Below are 15,957 nucleotides of genomic sequence, written 5' to 3'. Positions count from 1 at the left end.
AAGAGGGTGTGTTAAGGTTGACACATTCAGGAAGTATCAAGTTTGCTGTTAAACAGATCACAAACATGTTTATGCAATATCAAACCATGAGATTATTCCAGGTCACGCTCCTGTGGCTTACTCAGTCATCCGTTTTCATGAATCAATTTTAACCTGCAAATTATCCAGTCTAAGCCAAACATTAATAGTGCAAAAGTTGCAAATGAATTAGAGAAATGCCAGCTGGGGCTGGAAATGTGAATTCTGGAGCAGCCATTTCAAGGGTAAGTGACACATTGTGGAAACAAGGCAGGTGGCCTTCTGAAGATAATGGAAGTCCCTGTGGGGCATGGCAGTACCAGTATCCCTGTACACCAGAGGCTGGGGGCAGCAATCTAGTTAAAAGAGGGGTGGTTGAGGGTTGTCTTAAAGCTATGACATAGGCAGCACAGTTTTTAAACTTAAATTATATACAATAGATCAATAAAAGTAGCAGAACATTCTAAATATGCTTATACTTACCTTATGTACTACTGAGACAATGTCCATTATACATAACAAACAATATGACTATTTTTCTTTGTGGCAAATGGCCTAACCCAATCTGGCCAACAGATGATTATGAGGTTCTTCACGGTAAATTTCAGTATTTCTTGTAATAGGGCAGTGGCATTATTTGATCCAAACCAGTTGGTCTGTCATGGTCCAAATAAGTCGCAGAATAGACAGGCTTAGCATATGCACACATTTTAGCAAGCAGGCAGGCATGAGCACCCATGGCTTTGGGCAGCTTCCTCTGCTGCAGTGTATGTCAGCCAGCACCTTACAGGACAGACATAGTCTGAAGCGGACTTGCTGACATACCCACAGCAGGATTGTATAGGCAACATTTTTTTTTTTTTTTAGTTAGATCAGACAAGAGGACCCTCATGGAGTGGAGGGACCTAGAGCTCAGACACCCCAGACCTGAGTCGCATGGGATACCAGGCTTGCCCATGCCAGTTCAAACAGTCCTGTCTCACCACCACTAACTCACCAGTTCACCATCAACACTGTTTCTAACACCTGTGCTCATTAACTACCCTTAAGTGTTGATTCATATAAGTATACTCTGTATGCTAAGTAATCAAATATAAGGAATATTGATTTAGATCTGGGTGCTTCGCATACTAATTAATCACTCCTTGCATTGTTGAGAATTAATACCCACTCACAAACTACCTATACTAAAGATTTGAAATAAATGGTCACATAGATAAAAATATGGCCTTATTTTTAGTTGGGGTAGTTTTAGTGGTAATGGTGTGGCTGGTGGGATTATAGGTAAGAATGTAGCCACCTTGTGGCATTTAAACCAGGGTTTGCTGTAACTTCAAGGAAGTTCAGAGGATGCCATGGCAGCCCATTAATCAGCTGCAGGGCATCCTGAGGGTCACAAAAAACCGTAAAGGTGCCAAGTAGTAAAGAAACATCGAACAGATTCTTGTGTTGTTTTCTCATCACAAAATTCTACTTATTATAGAAAAACCAGAAAACACAGTCGACAAAAAGAATTGGCAATCCATAATTCAGTTTGGCAAGGAATAGCAATTTTAAACATAGAAACATGTAGGTAGATAGATTCAAATAAATATGATTTTATAAACATGGGAACTTTCTTTCCCTCTCAATGGGCAGTCAATAGCTTTCAGTATCCACAAATACACTTGAAAGGTGTATTAATCAGTACACTGCACTGATTAATAAGTTGGTTAAATATAACCAGCCTGCTATTGTGAGGCTCTTAGATTGCTTCTAATTTCTTGCTCTCACAGTCAGTCCTGCCAGAGAACATCTGGCAAAGTTCCTTAATCATTTCCTTAAGAAAAATTCCTGGAAATGATGTTGCCAAGTGAAAGTTCATGCATATTTAAGTTTTCTTTCTTTCCTCATTTCCTTGTGCTAAGTAATACCTATTCATCTCATTAATACTTGCTTCCTATTTGGGTGAGAAAACAGATGCCACCAAAAGATGATTTCCACCATCTTCACCACTTCTCCCCACCTTCTAACATCTGCAGCTGTAACCCCTGCCCTCCCTTCTGTAGCAGGAGAGGTGGCCTCCCGTTGGGCCCTGGACCCCAGCCCCTCTTGCCCACCCACGGACACTGCTCCGGCAGGTCTCTTTACTCTTTCCGGCACCATTTACTTTTCCTCTCTTTCCTGTGCTGCTTTCTCATCAGCATACAAACGACCCTTATTCTTCCTAGCTTTAAAAACAAATGAACAGAGAGCCCTTCTCTTGGCTTCATTTCCACCTTTAACGGCAAATCTGTTTCTCTTCTCTCCCCTGCAGCAAAACTGAGAGAGTTGTCTTCATTCACTGTTTCCAGTTCTTCCCTTTCTTTCTTAAGCCCTCTCTGGTCAGACTGTCATCCCCACGCTCCACCAAAACCATTCTTGTCAGAGTCACCCGTGACCTCCAACTTGCTACAGCCAGTGGGCAACTTGTAGTGCCATCTTACCTCATCCGCCAGCAGCAGTGGGAACAGATCGTGACCCCCTCTTCGCTGATGTATCTTTCCCCAGGCTGCAGAACACCGTGTGGTCCTGGTGTCTTGGTTCACGTCTTCCTTCTCAGCATCCTCCCGGCTCCCTCTCATCTTCACGGTCTTAACTCTAGAGTGCTTCAGGAGACACAGTTTGGATACATTTTACTTGTTTAAACTCATTCTTTTGGTGATCTCATCCATATAGCCTTAATATCATAGATACGTTGGCAAATTCCTAAATGTAACTCTAGTGCCTATTCGAAGCTCCCACCTTGCCCCAAACTCTAGATCCAGCTGCTCCTTGACATTGCATGCCCTTGACGTGCCCCAAACTGGACCCCTAGTTTTACTCCCTTCCCAGCCTGCCCTTCCCATGGGGGTCCCGTCTCAATGGCAAACTCCAGTGGGCCACAAACCTTGGAACCTTCTTTGATCTCCCTTGTCTCTCACGCACCCCTTCCAGCCTTCAGCAAATACTGTGGGCCACACTTTCAGAATAGATAGAGTACCAGGCCACTGTCACCATCGCTCCATATCCCTCTATACTAAACCAGGAATACAGCAAACCCTGACACAAAATGTTAGCAAACAAAGCAGATCCGGGCAGAGCTGTTCTGACTGGAAAGGTCCTACCCCTCCCCTGAGCGGGATCTTCGGACCTGCAGGCCTCTTGGAAGCAGAATCTGAAAGCCTTGCACCTCCCCTGGAACGTACACAAAAGCTCCTTCTTTTCCTGCTAATCCTTATGCAGCCTGTGAGGTTTCCTGGAGAACAGAGTGAGGCCCTTGCCTACGGTACAGAATTTTAGAGAGAAGCACCAAAAAAACTCAGTAGTTAAGATAAAGAGTATTAACGGAATACTTAAATAATCAAAATTAATGCAAAAAATACACAATGAATAAAATATTAACATGTTAAATAAAGACAGACTCAGTCACAGTGCCTTGCTGAGCCATGCTGGAGTCCAAGCCAAAAGGGGAAATCAGCCATACTGATAATGCCTTTATCTGGATGACATTCTTTCATCTTGATGGATGAGTTTTTGGTGTCCCTTTAAATTCTGAGCCCATGGTGAGGGCCTCACTCTCCTTGGCTGGCTCTCCTTATACTCTACATTTGTCACTCGACATTGTCATATAAATGGCTCTTTGTCTTGTCTCTCCTGCTCTTTTAGACTATACACTCCATGAGTGTAAGGACCAGGTCACGTTCATCTGCATTTCCAGCATATCAGGCACATCGTAGGCATTTAATAAACATTTTTTTGAATAAATGAATTGGACTGGAAACCATCAAACATGAGGTTTTCCATCTAGCTGAACTCCAACTGCTAGCCTTGTGATCTTGGGCAAATTGTAACTTCTCTGGCTTCAGCTTAACATCTCCCCATAATCTCAAATACCCTTCTGTATCTATTGAAATTGTCCATCAGTCCAAGTCTCCCCAAGCATTCCCTGCCTGGTGTCTGATGGCGTCAGAAGGCAGCTGCAAGGGTGCTGGTATTTTGCAACGGATTAGAGAGCTGAATTCAGCAAAGCGATGGAGCTGTCTTTAAAATGCCCTGTTGGCCAGATAATTGCTTTTAATTTACATTTTGCTGGGACTGTACAAAGCCATTTAGGGGATAATTTCTCCAGTCGTGCTGTCCTGGTTGAGAAATACAAGCATTGTCCTCTAATTAGAACATGTGTTAAATATTTTACTCCTTCTAGCTCCATTCCTAGTGGCCTGTGTTTTTAAATGTGGGGAAAGACCATTTTCTTTGGAAAAGCATTTCCCACCACCCTTTGCATGTGAATGAGAAGGAGGAGAAGTCAGACAATTCATTGCAGGCATAGAAATACAGATCCACTGAGCACCTACTGTGGCATCTACCACATGCAGTCCTCTGTGGGACGTGCATCAGACAGGGTTCCCGTTCCCCGAGAGTTTCAGACCCTTCCAGGAGAGCAAACATGAACAAAAGAAGCACCCCAAGATGGTTATATAACCAACTGCTGGGGTGGTCGGAATAGTAGGAGAAAAAGAGGAAGCAAATCCTCCCTCAGTACCTGTGTGTGAAGACTTGAAAATCTTATCTTGTGTAATCCTTATAACTACCTTTTTGGATGAGCTGTTAATAGCTCTAAAATACTAATGAGGACACAGAGGTTTGGAGCAGAAGTCCATCAGGAAGCATTTGCTTTCCCAAAGTGCTCACATGCAAGGTTTTCTAATGTGTTTGAAATGGGTTCCTTGACCTGGATACTGTGAAGTCTAACCAGGCAAGGAAATAGGTACTCGCCTCCCCTCCCCCTCAGTGACTCAGCCTTGGGTTTGGAAGTGGCTTTTATTTAACCACCTCATCCATGTAGTGTTAGCTTGTTAGGATATCACCAGGGTTTGGAAACTCTAGTTGTGGAATATAAAACAGGCCATGAGTTTCATTTTCACACTGAATACGATTTAGGCCTTGCTACTGGGCCAGCAGAAACAAAGATTCCAAAAGCACCGGGTTCAGTGACCAAAATTCCCCAGCGGGCTCCACGCGCCAGAATTTTTCTTCCTTCTTCAGGGAGGCGAGCTAGATCCCGGCTGTTCCTTTAAGGAGGGCTCAGGTGGAGAGCCGCCTCCTCCGTCTAAAGCCATAGCCTTGAAAATGACAGCTTTGGAGCAGCAAAGCCTGTGAAACTTGCTTGGCGCTTCTTTCTTTCTTTCTTTTTTTTTTTATGAGTTTACCCTGTTGCTGTGGTTCAACCTCTCCTCCCGACCCCAGGCTCCAACCCCAGGCAGAGGGAAAAGGCCTTGGGATTTAACCACCTGTGAAAGATGGCAGTTTGGCAGCCTTAGAATGTGGAGCTCTGCCTCCCTAGGGGCCAGACGTGAGGCGAGAAACAACGCGCACGTCCTGTACCCCAACCTCAGTCTAAGGGACCTGACCTTCAGCAAATCTCGGGAAAACTCGGCAGATCTCTCCAAGGTTGGAAAGATACTGGCTTGTTCACCCACTATTTCCACCTTTAAATAAAGTCATATGGATCAATGGATGACAGTGACTCACCCAGCATTTGTATCTTTTGGGGTAGCAATCGTATAAATAATAAAGGAGCTTTTAAGGTCTTATTTTTTTTATGAAGGTATCATTGATATCCACTCTTATGAAGGTTTCACAAGAAAAACAATGTGGTTATTACATTCACCCTTATGGAGTCCCCCCGCCACACCCCATTGCAGTCACTGTCCATCAGTGTAGTAGGATGCCACAGAGTCCCTACTTGTCTTTTCTGTGCTACAGTACTGTCTTCCCTGTGATTAAGGTCTTAATTTTTAAAAACAATCACTTTCTGTTTTTGTAGGATGATTCATTTCCATACATACTCAGTGACATTTTTTTAAGTATCCAATGAAATCTTGACTGAATTACGGGGAGAGAGCTTTTTGAGTAAAAGCTGTCCATCATCATCACAAAGGCTAAGAATATATAGTAGAACGATGGTATTTAATGGGGTTGTGGGGTTTCTGGGTAGGTGTTTGGAGGATTCCTCCGCGTAGGCGGCACATACTTATCCTGAGTCAGAGACATGCACGTGGTCTGGGTCTCCGCCTGCAGCCAAGAGCTGACGCATCTCTCCGAGGCCGCTCGGAGTCTTGTTCGCCCTGGTGGACAAAGTGCCCAGAAGGGGCCAGTGAGTTAGCAGTGTTTCCAACACTTCGGAAAATACATCATAGACCCGTGAGGAAAAAGGCAAAAGTAGAAAATACAGGCCCTAGAAAAGCTTATCGGTCCATTGTAGGAAAGAACCCAAGTTCAGAGACCTCCTCCTCAGCAGGCGGAAGGTGGCTAACAGACCCAACCCAGCCCAGAGCCCAACATCTCTGTCCCTGGCCTCCCGCACCTTCCCACACCCGCTCAACTCTCCTCATCCCAGAGGACTCAAGTCTGGCGTCAACTTGTCCAGGAAACCTTCCGACATCCCAGAGGGGGAATGCTGTCGTGCGTGCAGCTGCCTCCCTCAGCCACTGCCCTTATCACATTTCATTAGACTGCTTTCCATGCGGACTGTGACCCCTGGGAGGGCAGGGAGTGGGACTCACTCCTCATGTAAATGCCACGCCCTGCGCTGAGCACAGGTAAATACCCCAGCAACCGAGAGTCAGTCTGATCAGCAAATAACACCTGGGGAGGTAGACAGGGAAGGACTGCGGGGTAGTCAAGGAGAGCTTCGCAGAAGAGTGCTGGGTAAATTGGGAGAGTGTGGGACCAAGTGGTTTGGTGGGAAGAAGAATGGGCATATCATTCATGGGAAATGTCGGTAGCCGCGCTGACCTCATGGTACGTCGCACAGGGCATTGAGGAGATGGAATTAACAAGAGGAGGAGGATCGTCGCAGGACTTAAAAGCGCTCTGTGTTCTGGACTTGATGGGCAGACCATGTAATTCTTTCCACTGCTTTGGATGAGAGGGTGAACCAATGCCAGTGGTGCCGTGATCAAATTCTCACTAGAAAATCTATATTCAGTTTATTGAAATCCCACTGTGCTTTCAGTTTCATGCAGCATTTCCTTTACGTCCGGTGTGAAATCCTTATGCCTATTTTAGTGTTGGCTGTGGCTCATTTCCATGGACCACAGTAAGCCTAACCCCGTACAGGTCTGACCAATTCAAGTTTTTCCACATACAGCTGCAAATTCTTTGTCTTTAAGCCACTCGAATCTCATGTTTATTATGAGTTGAGCATCACTGCTCATGTGTTCTCATGTGATGAAAAGCCCATACTTGAGTCCCGCAGTCATGGCAGAACCGTCAGGAAGAGGAAATGAGCAGGGTTGTGAACCAGAACATGCTGTACCTTTTTAAACATTAACCATTGTTCAGGTCTGCAGCCCTGGCTGCTGGAGGCAATGATGGGAATCAGGAATTACATGCAAAAAAAAATCTCTATGGAAAATTTTAGAGCTTCCAATCTGCCTTGATCCACCAAAGTTAAGTATTGTATATGTATATGTTTTAATACTGTAATATACATATATTTTTTAAGAAATAGAAGCACAACGAAATTGACCTATCCCTTCTCTGAATATAGCTCTACCTGACCTATGTCATATTCAGGAGAGCAGAGTCAGTCCCTGTGCCAGCACTGAAGGCAGGATGACATCATGCCATTACAACATTGCTATGGAAAGAGCATTCGTTCTGGGAGGACTTTCATTTTAGCAATCAGAAGGAACTTGTTAATTGGTGCTCTTTGCTGGCTTAGCCTGGGCATATATGGGTTATCATTGCTTTGTATAATTCAAGGAGCACTTTTTGTTGCTCTCTTGATTTCATTTATTTCCTCTAAATATGAATCATGGAAACTGGCATTTAATGATTTTATCAGAAATTGGACAGCTGCCGTCCTCATCACTGCTATGGGTTTGTTATGAGCACTTACTATGTGCCAGGTACGGGGCCAGTGATTTTTATATATTAGCTCATAGAACTTGACACTTAATTCTATTTTATACTTCTCAACTGTGAATTAAACTATATACTGTGTAAGCATCTGCCTCTGTTATATCCTGTCTTCCCTACAGTCTCCTGATACCAAAATGAATCACAGCACCTTGCACTAGAAATAGAAACTTCAGATAACGAAATTGTTCACTTTCAAGATCTTTAAAAAAAAAGTATTATAGTATAGTTGTACTGCTTGGATACCATGGTGTTTCTAATAACAAAATCTGGAAACAAACTGTACCCCAGCTATAGAAGAATAGTTAAATATATTCCCCTGTATATTCTGTGACCTTAGAAATGAAGATTTTTGAAGAGAAACATTGTAACCCTAAAACACCTTGTGAGGGTGTCAGGTAAATATGTCATGACACTAAACCGCAGGTACAGTTTGTGTACAGCAGCCATGTTAAAGAAGGAATGTTATTCACAGAGATGGAAAAAATACTGAAAAAAAGTATCTACCAAAATTCTGATAGTAGTTAAGATGCAATAATTACGGATACATTTTTCATCTTTTTTGCATATCTTATTAAATAGAAATTTCAGATAACACAATCATACACTTTCAAGATCTTTTTAAAAAATGTATGATAGTTGAAAATATATGAAAAATATCAATATGAAAAATATATTTCTATTCTTCTATATGAAAAATATAAATGTTATTTTAAAACAAACTGAAAGCAGCAGTGATTGCATTATCTTTGCTTAATGAGATCATGGGTGGCAGTGTATTTATTCATCTGGTCCCTTCTGTCAAAATTTTCCACCAGAAACGTGTACCCTGTTAGATTAAAAAGTTTTCTATAAACTAGAGCAAAGGACATGTGGCAATAAACCATTAAAATGCAAATCTTTTTTGTTCCCCTTCAGTGGTTCAGAAGACCCATTTGGGTCAACTGTGTGAACATCTCTATAGAATTCCTCAAAATCATGTTTTGTCTACAGGATGGCTTGCTGGACAGAGCTGTCGTCATACTATAATGCAGATTATGAATAATAATACTAATGCTACGAAAAGTTTGGGTCTTTAATGCTGGTTTTACTTACAGAGAGGCAGAAGCTTGCTTTTATCAGTTAGATGTAAATTGTGCAGCCCAGCAGGCCACACTGTTGGGACAAGACCCAGTGTAACATACACTTGGTACACTCGGCATAACGGAAACACAGTCACCATGAGGGCGGCCACCCCTCAGAAATATAAATGGCCTGTGTGTTGGGAAAGCCTTCCCTTTTGAGTTCCCTATGCGGGTTTCAGATGGGAACTTTCCCCAACCTGTTCACTTTCAGATTATTTCTGTATTGAGGATTCCCTTCTGTTCGTCTTGCCTGGCCACTTATTCTTTAGTGTTTTGCTTCCTCCCACCAGTCCACTCTTAGCCTTCTCAGGCACCTTGGTTCTTACTTATTTGTCCCCACAATTCTACCAAAGATAAAGTGGCATATTTTGCAGCCAGGCATCCTATCAGCATCTTGCTTTACACAATCCCTCTTTAATGACCGCTTTGCATACCTCCTGAGTTTGAGTAACCTTCACTGTCTAGCTAGAAAGCTGCCTAGACCATTCTGATGGGATAAAATTGGACCTTCCCACTAAGTAATAACAATTATAATAAATAAATGGACAGCCTAAAAGAGTATTTGCTAGATTCTGCACAAATCAGAAGAGATTATTTGCACACCTCAGGATTAATGATCAATGAGTCAGCAGAGCTCCTGATCGTATTAGAAGTGCTAATCTCATGAGAACAGAGAAGCATTTGTGAGAACGGCTGAACTGTCCAGGCTGTACCTGTCCCCATTGTCCTGGTTCTGTGAGAAAGCAAGGGAAGGGGAGAAGAAAGATCATTTGTTTAGCATCTGCTATATTCCAGACATTGATAAGGGGCACTCACACACTTGATGAAGTTAATCCTCACAGCCATCCTTCAAAGCAGGATGAGAACCAGACTTGTTCCTGATGAGAAGCCTACAGATCAGTGAGATCAGGCAGCCTCACCTGGGACACACAGCCAGGAAGTGGCAAACTTGGAAGTGAGAACTTGAACTGGGGATTTGATGAGTCCAAAGTCTGGATGTTGGATGCCTGTCTCTGCTAACAAAAGAGCTTGTTTAGATAGCTCGTGGCAACATCTCAGGTTAGTACAGACCAAAAAACAAGGTAGGGTTCATCCCTGCCGGGCTGGCTACACTCTCCTGCTGCCATGGACGCCACGACTCACTCCCACACTGACTGTGTTGCATATACCTGAGACGGTGAGTTATCCCTCGTGGACTCCACAAGGTCATGAACTGAGGAATCAGGATTTATGGCTACTGCCCTCATAGGACTGGCTGACTGTGTGCTTTGAGTAGGGCCTGGCCCATCAAGTAGATAGGGCTTGAGGCCCAGTGGAGCCATTCTCTATTCCTAACCAACAGCTTCTCTTTTTAGAAATTCCACTGTTATAAAATTATTTCTTAGGACCTGTTTTGCCCTCTCCAAAATATCCTATTTAAATACATAGACCCTTAAAAAGGTAACACCTGAAACTTTTTTATTACCCAGCATCCTGGCAGGAGGTAGGTAGGCAAGGCCCACAGGCCAGGGGCTTGAGTGGACAGCCAAGGGGCTGTGTTCTAGAAGAGGAATTTCTCCTTCACCACATCGTCCTTCACCTCATGTTCAGTCTCATCTTCACGCTTCACTTTTCCTTGGTAAGATATCAGTAATAATGGGATATTGGGAACAGGAGTTTAGACCAACCAGTAAGTAGAAGCCTGAAATGGGTTCTAGAGAGTGGTTTTGCAGAAACGTGAGCCAAACTAAGTTTTAGCATTTATTTTTTAGTAAACACTTACTTTTAGAATAATTACAGATATATAGAAAGATTGGGAAGATAGTACAGACAGTTCCCAGGTACTCCACACCTGGTTTCCCCTATTGTTACATCTGACATCAGCATGGCACATTTGTCATGACTAAGGAACCAAAAATGCTATATTATTATTCACTAAAGCCTATGCTTTATGGAGATTTCCTTAGTTGTTACCTAATGTCCTTTTATGTTCTGGGACCCCATCCAGGACACAGTGACTTCAGCTGTCATGTCTCTCTAGGCTCCTCAGACTGGGACAGTTTTCAGGCTTCCCTTGTTTTTGGTGACCTTGGCAGTTTGAGGAGTAGTGGTCAGATCATTGAGAGAATGTAATTAGAGTCCACCTGATGTTTTCCTTATGGTTTGACCGGGGTTGTGGGTTTGGGGGACAAGAGCTACACAGGTAAAGCACCCTGCTCATCACACTATGTCAAGGCTCCTGGGCATATCACTGTTGACTTAACATTTATCTTTTAAGAAAAAAAAAAGAGAGAGAATCAGCCTGGTAAGCCAGTCTGAACCAGAACTGTACCTGCACGTTTTCTAAAATGACTGAACTGGTACAAAATCTTACAGCTGATGCCTCTTGAAACAATGAATGTTTCATTCAGTCCAAGTTCCTGGTATTAAGGTTTATGCAAGCTCCTTTTGCAGAACACATTTGTTGTTCCTAAGGAGAAGTGGCTGTCTTAAAACTAGAATGTAGTTAGGTGCCACGTATATGAAGAATTTTGCTGAACTGAGGGTGAGCAAGCGAGCAAATGAGCACTATCATTATAGAACACCAGCTCTGGAACCCTGCCTGTTCAAACTGCAGGCTTCAAGTGCCCAGAAGACAACTTAGCCATGAGCCAGACTTCCACATTTCCTGCCTGCCCTTAATTCATACCATTTCCAAACTGCTGGGCTGCTCCTAGGAGCCTGTACATTACCTTGTAGGGAAAGTGCTGGCAGAATCGCTTTTCATCTGTGTTGCATAAGAGCATCACCACCATTTCAATGATTTAACCCTGGGTATTTTTAGCTGTCAGCCTTTAAAGTTCTCTGCAAAGCTTTCAAACTCAGAGAGGGAAGAGGCATGCCAGCAGCTTCTCTGCTCTCCCTTCCCTCCTACCTTCATGCGGCTCCTTTCCAAGCAGCTGGGAGAGGCTCAGCAGCATTCAGGGAGCAACCCTTTGCGGGGCTCTGAGGTGCCTGCCTGCACCGGATTCTCCCACTCTGCAGCCTGGCTGGGGAAGGCAGCGGGGGCTCCCTGAGCTGCCAGCCACTTTTGCAGCCTTCTAGCTTAATTGCTTCCTTCGGTTTCTTGCTTCTCAGGTAAATGCCTGCTGTGGTTTGGGTTTGATTTTATTTTTACTTATTTATTTATATATTTTTTTGCTCTTTCCATTTTTCCTTTCTTGCCAAACTGTCTTGTAATTCTCCTCTTCTTATTTTGGCCTTTGCATCCCCAGCCCTGGTGCTGTCACGGAACACACAGGTCAGGCGCTGGGACTGCAGGGGCTGGTTCCCCTGATGAGGGTCTCCTCCTGTGCTCCACCACCTTCCTGCAGGAGTCGGAGACAGAAGTGGAGCTGCAGCTGTGCTGCCCTCCTCCCTGGCCGGGGCCAACACAGGCCCATCTAGAGGTGGCATGTGCAGCTCTGCAGGCTTCCACCCACACAATCCCAAGGGTCTCACTGCTGCAAATTGCATGTTAGGGTTTTCATCTCAAGCATTCTGTGTGCTCACCATGCAGAAAACTAAGCAAAACTACAGAAAGACCTAAAAAGAGATCCTAGAACCCTTGAAGTAGGTTATAGCCATTACAGAGAGCACTGCCTTCCAGTTATCAGGGTCCCAGAAGGATGTGTAAGAAGGTATTTTGTAATCAGGTCCATATGCTCCCAGCTTGACTGATTATCAGGACACATCTTAGATGTTACACAATCTCCAACTGCTTTGATCTTCTCGGTCCTAGTCAGTATACCCAGCTGGATAAATAACATTTGTCCAAGCATAGCTTCCTGGACAAATGGTAAAAATTGATAATGTCCTACATTTTCTAGAAGCACAGGTGCTTCAGATCAATGAGGCTAATCTTGTGGAAATAACTGATGCTAAGCCTTCATAACACAAAAAGCTTTTGTGTTTACAGGTTCAGATTTCAGAGGTAAAATGAATTTTCTGGGAGCTAAAAATGTACCTGTTAGAGCTAATGGATTGTTAACATTCAGCCTGGCTATTGAGCTCTTAGAAAAAGAAGAAAAGAGAAACAAAACAACTAATAAAACCTGCATTATCATCATGGGCATACTAAAAATTAACTTTCTGTTCATGAGTTTTTCAAAGATGACTTCCCTGAAAGCTTGAGATAGATACACTATTATGAAATAGACCATCATTCTCCAGGTTTGCTCTTATAAGAACACATCCAGGTGGACCTAGAGACTCCTACTGGAACAGGGTTGGTTTTCAATTGTTTTGATATGTTTCTTATGTTTGAATAAATAATATCAGAATTGGATTCTTGAATAAAACTTTGTCAAGATTCCACTTTATGTGGCATGGACCCAACTCAAACTGTCAAAAGATATTCCTCTGTAAATTTAAAGGCAAATAGGTACAGACTCCTTCTAGCTGTTCTGCAGTTGGGAGGCAACATTGAAAACAAGCCTCATTCTGTTGGTGGAGACATTGTGTGACTTTAAGCAGATCCTTCATCTTCCAGGGCCTCTGCTCCCTCATGTGTAAAATAGGGAGCTGGACTAAGTTCTAACTCTAATAATCTGTGCCCCTAATTAGGACAGTGATTAGGAAAGAGGGCTCTACAGTCAGATAGCCCTGGTTTCAAACACTGGCTCCATCGCTAAGTAGTTTTGTACTGTTGGGCAACACAGTTAACCTTTTAGAGTGTCAATTTCCTCATCTGTAAGGTGGTTATTAAAATAGCAACTACCTGAAAAGGTTGGGGTAAAGATTAAATGAGATAATTATATGAAAGAGAGGGCCTGGCTTATCATAGGTATTAGATAAATATTGACTTTCTTTTGTAGTGAACATATTATTATAATAAATGGTTTATCTGAATGTGGTTTCCATTCTGTTCTCATTAAATGAGTCAATTTTTATGGGGATGGATGAATCAGGCAAGTAGGGCATTGAAGACTGAGGCCATCGTTACAAACTCAGAGGTTGCTTTTATTAATATGGTATCAGTGTTCCTGCTTCTAGTGTTTTGAGGTGTGTTGGGGCCTTTCTGGATAGCTTCCTATGACCATGACTGCAAGGAAAGCAAATGCTTCACTGGGAATTTGGTCCTTTTCCCCAGTCATTTCTGAACCAGAAAGAAAAGGTTTTAAAAATAATAAGTTTTGACAAATTATGGTAGCAGATTACAGAGGTATGTACTTCCTAAGAGAGTGTGCGTGTCAGGGAAATGTTCTGTGTTCCAATCAAAATATTATGACTAAGCCCAATCACACCCACAGCAGCAAGGACTTTATGACAGATGAAAAAGATGGCAATGAGTTAGGTGGAGGGGAGAAGTGAGGCCCATAGTATTGACCGGGAAAGGGGAAACCTGGCTTCTAGTCACCCCCTTAAGCTGGTGGAGAACCCTTGGGAAAGTTGTATGAGCCTCAGGTTTCTCATCTTATCTGAAATCAGAATAGTATCTGCTCAGTCTGTCTCATAGGACCAAATGAGATCATGTGCAGAAAGGGCTCTTTCTTTCTTAAAGAACATTCCATCATTGCAAGGTTGTGGTTAAAAGGTTCCAGATGAGGGAACCCGAGAAATACTGACATAAGTCATTGGAAGTAAACATTTCCCTGGAAGATTTTCCTTCTTTGAATTTATTTGAAATCAACAATTTCCTGTTTTGATTTTCCTTGTCTGAAGTGTTTGTCTAGCTGCTACTTCACCCAAACAACTATTTCCACCTAGAAAGTGAGGATGTCAGAATTCCCTTATCCCATTGATTAGACTCAGGGCCCACCCATGCAGCAAGGAGATCTGAAATCCTTTTGCTTGTTTCTGTCTCCCTCCAGCAGAACAGAAGCTCCCGGAAGGCGAGCACCTTGCCTGCCTAGTTTACCAGTGCCTGGTACAAAATGCAGTGCCTAGCACTTAGCAGGTACTCATAAATGCTGAAAGAAAGAATACACAGAGGTTTTCCCAGTTGGGATGCCAGAGCAGCACCTGAGGCCAAAACAAACAAATGGAAAGAGAAAACAAATTTCAGCAGGTTGAAGAGGACTCTGGTAAAAGGGTCAGAAACTTCTCCTAGGTGCCCCTTTCCCTGACTCCCTCTTGCTCCCTAAGCCCCATAAGGAAAAGGCTTGTTATGGTTGATCTAGGATACTTCTCAGACCAAAGCTGAAAAGAGCCTCAAAAGAATGTGACATCATAAAGATACAACACGCCATTGCATACAGGAGAATAGAAAGATAATGTGACTCTGCTGCTATTGTGCAGAAATTGTGGTTTCAGCTGACTATAACTCTGCAGCCTAAATGAAGGAATGAGGATCTTTTGAAAAATGTAGGCTCCTAATGGAGGGTTGTGGTTGGAAAAGGTTCCCACGCAGTGATTTTTTAAATGCCTAGTGGCCTGACGGCAGTGGCTGCTTTTCCATCATCATGTGTTATATAATTACTGAGCAACTCTGGGGCTGCCTCTGCAAGACTGATTTAAACTTACTCACTTAGACCAGCACCACTGACCTTTTCCTAGAATCTGTGAGGCTTACCGGAATTGCCTTGGCACAACTAGAGAATCTAGTGATGTCAGCTAAATTAACTCTGGGGAAGTTGCCTCCGGGGCTCCTTTGCCTTCCCTGGCTTGTGAGGGTTGTCTTAGAGCCAACATTTGGGATTTGAATGGCTTGAGAAGAACTGAACTTGGTTCTTTAGTCAATGTTTGACTCCAAGTGATTCTCCCTGCCTCCCAGACTTGGACCTTTAGCATTGCATATTGGAGCCTGTACCACCTAAGAAGCTATTTTAGTCCAAATTCTGTGATGGAAATAGCAGAAGCTGATTCTGGTATCTTAAGCAAACAAGTGAATTTATTGGAAGGATACGCAGTAGTTCACAGAACAGGAGAAGCAGAGAATCCGCTTTGCAAA

The 15,957-nt window shown here is 43.2% G+C and overlaps 1 protein-coding gene across 1 annotated transcript in view; it reads left to right on the top strand.

Annotated features, from left to right (window-relative positions):
• Positions 1–15,957, top strand: part of POC1B (POC1 centriolar protein B) — a 143,395-nt gene that overhangs the window by 105,803 nt on the left and 21,635 nt on the right. The gene's annotated exons all lie outside the window — the stretch shown is intronic.

The sequence above is a fragment of the Manis javanica genome, chromosome 10, assembly GCF_040802235.1.
Source record: "Manis javanica isolate MJ-LG chromosome 10, MJ_LKY, whole genome shotgun sequence".
In the NCBI taxonomy this organism is placed as follows: Eukaryota; Metazoa; Chordata; class Mammalia; order Pholidota; family Manidae; genus Manis; species Manis javanica.
The sequence above is the reverse complement of the archived record's forward strand: the minus strand, read 5'-3'. Positions and strand labels throughout refer to the sequence as shown.